At 39.9% G+C, this 10465-nt stretch overlaps 1 long non-coding RNA gene across 1 annotated transcript in view; it reads right to left on the bottom strand.

The window, feature by feature from the left end:
• Window positions 1-10070: 10070 nt before the first annotated feature.
• LOC110752721 (uncharacterized) overlaps window positions 10071-10465 on the bottom strand; it is a 3172-nt gene continuing 2777 nt past the window's right edge. The window contains exon 5 of the long non-coding RNA XR_015835748.1: window positions 10071-10307. This is a non-coding gene — a long non-coding RNA (uncharacterized LOC110752721). The remainder of the gene's footprint in view (window positions 10308-10465) is intronic.

Below are 10465 nucleotides of genomic sequence, written 5' to 3' on the forward strand. Positions count from 1 at the left end.
ACATCTTCAACATGCAAAAATTCATCAAAACACTCAACTTACCCAAACTGAAGCAAAGAGATAAAAAAAATTACAAGTTAAAACTACAAATATGATACCTGTTTTAGGATTAAGAAGACAAAGTATTGTGGAGCCTTGAGGAATTAGGAATGAATTTCGTCAAAGTGGTAGTTGTTGCTGGAGCAATAATGGTCGTTGGAGAAGTTGCCGTCGTAGGAGAAGTAGCCGACGACGAAATAGTATTGATCGATGGCCGCTGATTTGAGAAACGCAGATGGCTATGAGTCTTGGTAGCAGAGCGAGTAAAGAGTGAATAAACAGAGGCAGATGAATGAATAGTTGTAATTTTGATTAATATTTTAAATGAATAAGTGAGGCCAGGTCCTCACATGTGCGAATATGTAATGAAAACTAACCTTAAAATATAATTTTTATTTTGGGGCGGGAAACTTTTCTTGGATAGATAGATATTCCCCACTAAATATTCCCGCACTAAATATTCCCTCCTTTTTATTTTTTATTTTTTTGGATAGATATTCCCGCACTAAATATTTGTGACGCCTTGAAATATTATATGTGACTCAACAAGCCTCACAAATAGTTGTTGGTCTCTCCCGCCCAAAACCGCCAGCCTATTTGTGAGGGATTTGGCCTTCCTCCAAAATTGCAGATGTCTTCGTTGTCTTATGAGTGACGACTTGATAAATTCGTCACAAATACCTATTATATGTGACGAATTTACAAGCCTCACTTTTAATTTGGTCACTTTAGCCTTTTTTTCTTGTAGTGTTTGGTGAGTTTTGAGTGAAATTGAAACGCTAGAAGTATGGAATACACCAACCACTCCAATTAGGAACGAACTGCCGTTGAACTTGAATTGTCCAATTTGGAACACCTATTGATTTCGGATCGAGCCCAAAACTTGGGCAACATCACAATATGGTGGGAGGAGTCATTTGGTGAGTTTTGAGTGAAATCCAATGGCTAGAAGTATGGAATACACCAACCACTCCAATTAGGAACGAACTGCCGTTGAACTTGAATTGTCCAATTTGGAACACCTATTGATTTCGGATCGAGCCCAAAACTTGGGCAACATCATAATATGGTGGGAGGAGTCATTTGGTGAGTTTTGAGTGAAATCCAATCGCTAGAAGTATGGAAAACACCAACCACTCCAATTTGGAACGAAATGCCGTTGAACTTGAATTGTCCAATTTGGAACACCTATTGATTTCGGATCGAGCCCAAAACTTGGGCAACATCATAATATGCTGGGAGGAGTCATTTGGTGAGTTTTGAGTGAAATCCAATCGCTAGAAGTATGGAATACACCAACCACTCCAATTAGGAACGAACTGCCGTTGAACTTGAATTGTCCAATTTGGAACACCTACTGATTTCGGATCGAGCCCAAAACTTGGGCAACATCATAATATGGTGGGAGGACTCATTTGGTGAGTTTTGAGTGAAATCCAATCGCTAGAACTATGGAATACACCAACCACTCCAATTAGGAACGAACTGCCGTTGAACTGGAATTGTCCAATTTCTCACACCTATTGATTTCGGATCGAGCCCAAAACTCGGGCAACATCATAATATCATGGGAGAAGTCATTTGGTGAGTTTTGAGTGAAATCCAATCGCTAGAAGTATTGAATACACCAACCACTCCAATTAGGAACCAACTGCCGTTGAACTTGAATTGTCCAATTTGGAACACCTATTGATTTCGGATCGAGCCCAATACTTGGGCAACATCATAATATGGTGGGAGGAGTCATTTGGTGAGTTTTGAGTGAAATCCAATCGCTAGAAGTATGGAATATACCAACCCCTCCAATTAGGAACGAACTGCCGTTCAAATTGAATTGACCAATTTCTCACACGTATTGATTTCGGATGGAGCCCAAAACTGGGGCAACATCATAATATGGTGGGAGGAGTCATTTGGTGAGTTTTGAGTGAAATCCAATTGCTAGAAGTATGGAATACACCAACCACTCCAATTAGGAACGAACTGCCGTTGAACTTGAATTGTCCAATTTGGAACACCTATTGATTTCGGATCGAACCCAAAACTTGGGCAACATCATAATATGGTGGGAGGAGTCATTTGGTGAGTTTTGAGTGAAATCCAATCGCTAGAAGTATGGAATACACCAACCACTCCAATTAGGAACGAACTGCCGTTGAACTTGAATTGTCCAATTTGGAACACCTATCGATTTCGGATCGAGCCCAAAACTTGGGCAACATCATAATATGCTGGGAGGAGTCATTTGGTGAGTTTTGAGTGAAATCCAATCGCTAGAAGTATGGAATACACCAACCACTCCAATTTGGAACGAACTGCCGTTGAACTTGAATTGTCCAATTTCTCACACCTATTGATTTCGGATCGAGCCCAAAACTCGGGCAACATCATAATATCGTGGGAGGAGTCATTTGGTGAGTTTTGAGTGAAATCCAATGGCTAGAAGTATGGAATACACCAACCACTCCAATTAGGAACGAACTGCCGTTGAACTTGAATTGTCCAATTTGGAACACCTATTAGAAGACATTCTGAACTTCAAGTTTGAGTGCTTAAAGTCTTAATTTGCTTAAGGGAAGCCCAATTTGTAAGCCCTTGAAGTTGCTGGTCATGCTGACCTCAGGATGAGCTATTGTTTCTGGTTGGAAGCTTGGTCATGGTGAGCTAGGCATGAGCTATTGAGCTGGTTGGAAGCTTGGTCATGGTGACATGAAGATGAGCTAGGGCTGCTGGTGGGATTTATTGGTGAAGTGCATCAACCAATTCAAATTTTCTAATACAAGTGCATCAACCATTTCAGATTTTATAAAACAAGTGTTGTATGCATTAGCCATATTGAATTCAGATTTTTCACTTCCTTAGGCCTATAAATAGGGAGGTTCTCTAAGCTTGTAAACACACCCCAAGGGGGGGAGCTCTCAAACACTTCTCTAGAGCTCCCTTCCCTTCTCTCCCTCAAATTCTCTTAGTTTCATTTTCTAGTTTTCAATTGTTGTAATAAAATATTTGTGCTGAAATTCTGCTTAAGTATTTCTTAGTTCTACTTTACTTTTCCTTATGTACATTCTTTCTTTAGTTTCAAGTTGAATTAGTTTCCAAGTTTCAATTATGGTTTTTGTTCTTATTCATTATGCTTATAAGTTAATATGCTTGTTTGAATGATTGATCACCATTTAGGCTTGCATGTTAGCTATCTTGGTTTGAATTAAGAGTATACACCATGTTTTAATTCGAATTGAACTATGAATAGGAAGAGTATGTATGGACATTCGACAACAGGGATTAGATACATGCTTGGTTGTTTAAATTGTTCTTCTATGCTTAATAGGTTCCTAATGCTTAATTTTAGGTTAGACAACAAATGATCAAATTAGGGAATTAGGAACACAAGGTTATGACCAAACACCATGGCTTAATCATACATTAGCTAGAATCAATCCGTTAATCTAATTGAACTTGGGAACTTATCTGCTTGAGTTAGTTATTTCTTTCTTCCTTGTTTTATTTATTTCCTTTCTTTTTCATTTCTGTTTTGTGTAGGAAAAATAAATTGGATAATTCAATCACCAATCCTCGTGGGATCGACCTCGCACTTACATATGCTATACTACCAAACGGCTCGTGCACTTGCGAGTAAGTTGAGGATGCAACTGAATCCGTTTTGGTGAAGCTGTATCTACGCAACACCACTCCAATTACGAACGAACTGCCGTTGAAATTGAATTGTCCAATATCTCACACCTATTGATTTCGGATCGAGCCCAAAACTTGGGCAACATCATAATATGGTGGGAGGAGTCATTTGGCGAGTTTTGAGCGAAATCCAATCGCTAGAAGTATGGAATACACCAACCACTCCAATTAGGAACGAACTGCCGTTGTACTTTAATTGTCCAATTTGGAACACCTATTGATTTCGGATCGAGCCCAAAACTTGGGCAACATCATAATATGGTGGGAGGAGTCATTTGGTGAGTTTTGAGTGAAATCCAATCGCTAGAAGTATGGAATACACCAACCACTCCAATTAGGAACGAACTGCCGTTGTACTTGAATTGTCCAATTTCTCACACCTATTGATTTCGGATAGAGCCCAAAACTTGGGCAACATCATAATATGTTGGGAGGAGTCATTTGGTGAGTTTTGAGTGAAATCCAATCGCTAGAAGTATGGAATACACCAACCACTCCAATTAGGAACGAACTTTCGTTGAAATTGAATTGACCAATTTCTCACACCTATTGATTTCGGATCGAGCCCAAAAGTTGGGCGACATCATAATATGGTGGGAGTAGTCATTTGGTGAGTTTTGAGTGAAATCCAATCGCTAGAAGTGTGGAATACACCAACCACTCCAGTTCGGAACGAACTGCCGTTATACTTGAATTTTCCAATTTGGAACACCTATTGATTTCGGATCGAGCCCAAAACTTGGGCAACATCATAATATGGTGGGAGGAGTCATTTGGTGAGTTTTGAGTGAAATCCAATCGCTAGAAGTACGGAATACACCAACCACTCCAATTAGGAATGAACTGCCGTTGAACTTGAATTGTCCAATTTCTCACACCTATTGATTTCGGATCGAGCCCAAAACTTGGGCAACATCATAATATGATGGGAGGAGTCATTTGGTGAGTTTTGAGTGAAACCAATCGCTAGATGTATGGAATACACCAACCACACCAATTGTGAACGAACTGTCGTTGAAATTGAATTGACCAATTTCTCACACCTATTGATTTCGGATCGAGCCCAAAACTTGGGCAACATCATAATATGGTGTGGGGAGTCATTTGGTAAGTTTTGAGTAAAATCCAATCGCTAGAAGTATGGAATACACCAACCACTCCAGTTAGGAACGAACTGCCGTTGAACTTGAATTGTCCAATTCGGAACACCTATTGATTTCGGTTCGAGCCCAAACCTTGGGCAACATCATAATATGATGGGCGGAGTCATTTGGTGAGTTTTGAGTGAAATCCAATCGCTAGATGTATGGAATACACCAACCACTCCAATTATGAACGAACTGTCGTTGAAATTGAATTGACCAATTTCTCACACCTCTTGATTTCGGATCGAGCCCAAAACTTGGGCAACATCATAATATGGTGTGGGGAGTCATTTGGTAAGTTTTGAGTAAAATCCAATCGCTAGAAGTATGGAATACACCAACCACTCCAGTTAGGAACGAACTGCCGTTGAACTTGAATTGTCCAATTCGGAACACCTATTGATTTCGGTTCGAGCCCAAAACTTGGGCAACATCATAATATGGTGGGAGGAGTCATTTGGTTTGTTTTGAGTGAAATCCAATCGCTAGAAGTATGGAATACACCAACCACTCCATTTAGGAACGAACTGCCGTTATACTTGAGTTTTCCAATTTGGAACACCTACTGATTTCGGATCGAGCCCAAAACTTGGGCAACATCATAATATGGTGGGAGGAGTCATTTGGTGAGTTTTGAGTGAAATCCAATCGCTAGAAGTATGGAATACACCAACCACTCCAATTAGGAACGAACTTTCGTTGAAATTGAATTGACCAATTTCTCACACCTATTGATTTCGGATCAAGCCCAAAAGTTGGGCGACATCATAATATGGTGGGAGTAGTCATTTGGTGAGTTTTGAGTGAAATCCAATCGCTAGAAGTGTGGAATACACCAACCGCTCCAGTTAGGAACGAACTTCCGTTATACTTGAATTTTCCAATTTGGAATACCTATTGATTTCGGATCGAGCCCGAAACTTGGGCAACATCATAATATGGTGGGAGGAGTCATTCGGTGAGTTTTGAGTGAAATCCAATCGCTAGAAGTACGGAATACACCAACCACTCCAATTAGGAATGAACTGCAGTTGAACTTGAATTGTTCAATTTCTCACACCTATTGATTTCGGATCGAGCCCAAAACTTGGGCAACATCATAATATGGTGGGAGGAGTCATTTGGTGAGTTTTGAGTGAAATCCAATCGCTAGATGTATGGAATACACCAACCACTCCAATTGTGAACAAACTGTCGTTGAAATTGAATTGACCAATTTCTCACACCTATTGATTTCGGATCGAGCCCTAAACTTGGGCAACATCATAATATGGGGTGGGGAGTCATTTGGTGAGTTTTCAGTGAAATCCAATCGCTAGAAGTATGGAATACACCAACCACTCCAGTTAGGAACGAACTGCCGTTGAACTTGAATTGTCCAATGTGGAACACCTACTGATTTCGGATCAAGCCCAAAACTTGGGCAACATCATAATATGGTGGGAGGAGTCATTTGGTGAGTTTTGAGTGAAATCCAATCGCTAGAAGTATGGAATACACCAACCGCTCCAGTTAGGAACGAAGTGCCGTTATACTTGAGTTTTCCAATTTGGAACACCTATTGATTTCGGATCGAGCCCAAAACTTGGGCAACATCATAATATGGTGGGAGCAGTCATTTGGTGAGTTTTGAGTGAAATCCAATCGCTAGAAGTGTGGAATACACCAACCACTCCTATTAGGAACGAACTTTCGTTGAAATTGAATTGACCAATTTCTCACACCTATTGATTTCGGATCGAGCCCAAAACTTGGGCAACATCTTAACATGGTGTGGGGAGTCATTTGGTGAGTTTTGAGTAAAATCCAATCGCTAGAAGTATGGAATACACCAACCACAGCAGTTAGGAACGAACTGCCGTTGAACTTGAATTGTCCAATTTGGAACACCGATTGATTTCGGATCGAGCCCAAAACTTGGGCAACATCATAATATGGTGGGAGGTGTCATTTGGTGAGTTTTGAGTGAAATCCAATTGCTAGAAGTATGGAATACACCAACCACTCCAATTAGGAACGAACTGCCGTTGAACTTGAATTGTCCAATTTGGAACACCATTTGATTTCGGATCGAGCCCAAAACTTGGGCAACATCATAATATGGAGGGAGGAGTCATTTGGTGAGTTTTGAGTGAAATCCAATCGCTAGAAGTATGGAATACACCAACCACTCCAATTAGGAACGAACATTCGTTGAAATTTAATTGACCAATTTCTCACACCGATTGATTTCGGATCGAGCCCAAAAGTTGGGCGACATCATAATATGGTGGGAGAAGTCATTTGGTGAGTTTTTAGTGAAATCCAATCGCTAGAAGTGTGCAATACACCAACCGCTCCAGTTAGGAACGAACTGCCGTTATACTTGAATTTTCCAATTTGGAACACCTATTGATTTCGGATCGAGCCCAAAACTTGGGCAACATCATAATATGGTGGGAGGAGTCATTTGGTGAGTTTTGAGTGAAATCCAATCGCTAGAAGTATGGAATACACCAACCACTCCAATTAGGAATGAACTTTCGTTGAAATTGAATTGACCAATTTCTCACACCTATTGATTTCGGATCGAGCCCAAAAGTTGGGCGACATCTTAATATGGTGGGAGAAGTCATTTGGTGAGTTTTGAGTGAAATCCAATCGCTAGAAGTATGGAATACACCAACCACTCCAATTAGGAACGAACTGCCGTTGTACTTGAATTGTCCAATTTGGAACACCTATTCATTTCGGATCGAGCCCAAAAGTTGGGCAACATCATAATATGGTGGGAGGAGTCATTTGGTGAGTTTTGAGTGAAATCCAATCGCTAGAAGTATGGAATACACCAACCACTCCAATTAGGAACGAACTGCCGTTGAACTTGAATTGTCCAATTTCTCACACGTATTGATTTCGGATCGAGCCCAAAACTTGGGCAACATCATAATATGGTGGGAGGAGTCATTTGGTGAGTTTTGAGTGAAATCCAATCGCTAGAAGTATGGAATACACCATCCGCTCCAGTTAGGAACGAACTGCCGTTATACTTGAGTTTTCCAATTTGGAACACCTATTCATTTCGGATCGAGCCCAAAACTTGGGCAACATCATAATATGGTGGGAGGAGTCATTTGGTGAGTTTTGAGTGAAATCCAATCGCTAGAAGTGTGGAATACACCAACAACTCCAATTAGGAACGAACTGCCGTTGAACTTGAATTGTCCAATTTCTCACACCTATTGATTTCGGCTCGAGCCCAAAACTTGGGCAACATCATAATATGGTGGGAGGAGTCATTTGGTTAGTTTCGAGTGAAATCCAATCGCTAGAAGTATGGAATACACCAACCACTCCAATTAGGAACGAACTGCCGTTGAACTTGAATTGTCCAATTTCTCACACCTATTGATTTCGGCTCGAGCCCAAATCTTGGGCAACATCATAATATGGTGGGCGGAGTGATTTGGTCAGTTTTGAGTGAAATCCAATCTCTAGAAGTATGGAATACACCAGCCACTCTAATTAGGAACGAACTGCCGTTGAACTTGAATTGTCCAGTTTGGAACACCTATTGATTTCGGATCGAGCCCAAAACTTGGGCAACATCATAATATGGTGGGAGGAGTCATTTGGTTAGTTTTGAGTGAAATCCAATCGCTAGAAGTATGGAATACACCAACCACTCCAATTAGGAACGAACTGCCGTTGAACTTGAATTGTCTAATTTGGAATACCTATTGATTTCTGATCGAGCCCAAAATTGGGCAATATCATAATATGGTGGGAGGAGTCATTTGGTGGGTTTTGAGTGAAATCCAATCCCTGGAAGTATGGAATACACCAACCACTCCAACGAGGAACGAACTGCCGTTGAACTTGAATTGTCCAATTTCTCACACCTATTGATTTCGGATCGAGCCCAAAACTTGGGCAACATCATAATACGGTGGGAGGAGTCATTTGGTGAGTTTTGAGTGAAATCCAATCGCTAGAAGTATGGAATACACCAACCACTCCAATTGGGAACGAACTGCCGTTGAACTTGAATTCTCCAATTTGAAACACCTATTGATTTCGGATCGAGCCCAAAACTTGGGCAACATCATAATATGGTGGGAGGAGTCATTTGGTGAGTTTTGAGTGAAATCCAATCGCTAGAAGTATGGAATACACCAAACACTCCAATTAGGAACGAACTACCGTTGAACTTGAATTGTCCAATTTCTCACACCTATGGATTTCGGCTCGAGCCCAAAACTTGGGCAACATCATAATATGGTGGGAGGAGTCATTTGGTGAGTTTTGAGTGAAATCCAATCGCTAGAAGTATGGAATACACCAACCACTCCAATTAGGAACGAACTGAAGTTGAACTTGAATTATCCAATTTCTCACACCTATTGATTTCGGATTGAGCCCCAAACTTGGGCAACATCATAATATGGGGGGAGGAGTCACTTGGTGACACTATGCCAAAAAAGGGCTTTAGCCACGGATTTTATCCGTTGCCTATTACACATAAATACCGTGGTATTCATGCCTGTTGCATATTCCTATGTAATAGGCAACGGATATTCTCCGTCGCTGTTTATCACTTACTACATCGGATATCTGGGAAACTCCGATGCCTAAATGATTTCCGAGTGCCAAAAAAAGGTTGACTTCTGACGCCTAAACCCGAAACAGCATCAGTAGTTTCAAAAGGTAGGAGGCTAAAGAGGTCTAACATCATCAGTAGTTTTAAAAGGGATGAGGCTAAAGAGGTCTAACAGCATCAGTGATATCTACTATGCTGATGCATATTATCAATTACAACATCATAGAAACAAATAATGGTGTTGTGAATTATGTTATACATCATTGCTTTTTTTTATTTTGCGGACGTGAAAAACCTCCAATAGTGCTAGTGGTTACATAAATGTTGATGCTACTTCTCGTTTTAGGCATCAGTGATAATAGATGTCTGGTTGTTGTTTTTATCTTTCAACTTCAGTTATTTCTGGAAAACTGAAATTGTTATAAACAATAAGCATCATTAATGCAAGGAAAGAGTAGGTATTTTGCTTGTTTCACATCACACTTTACTTAGTTACTATAATAGTATTTAAGAAAGACCTCATTTCCAAATCATGTTGTTGCCATTGCTCATAAAAATAAACATTATATCAACAGTAATTTAAATATATCCTTAATTGTCTATATATATATATATATATATAAGCAAAATACTTGAATGATCCATACTTGTCACATCCAAATCACAAATTTACCAGCCCTACACCACAAATTATCCATACTTGTCTATGCATAAGCAAAATACTAGCTAGAAAGACATGTAAAATGAAGGAATGTTTAGCTTAATCAAAAAGCCATTCTAGGACATGACTTGCCAATTCTTCTCGCACCTCATCCAATTCCATTTGGGTGTACGTGTCCTTCCTTCTAGCTCTATATTGGAAAAAAAAAAAAAAAAAACACAGAATGTAAACACAAAATATGAACATCAGCTTAAAAAGTGCAAGGTACTAAATTTGCATAAGATATGTTGTCACTTCAAATGAACCAATATGCAAATTTACGAAATCATATTGGTGAACAAGAAAATC

The sequence above is a fragment of the Prunus avium genome, chromosome 1, assembly GCF_965620075.1.
Source record: "Prunus avium chromosome 1, drPruAviu1.hap1.1, whole genome shotgun sequence".
Classification (NCBI taxonomy): domain Eukaryota; kingdom Viridiplantae; phylum Streptophyta; class Magnoliopsida; order Rosales; family Rosaceae; genus Prunus; species Prunus avium.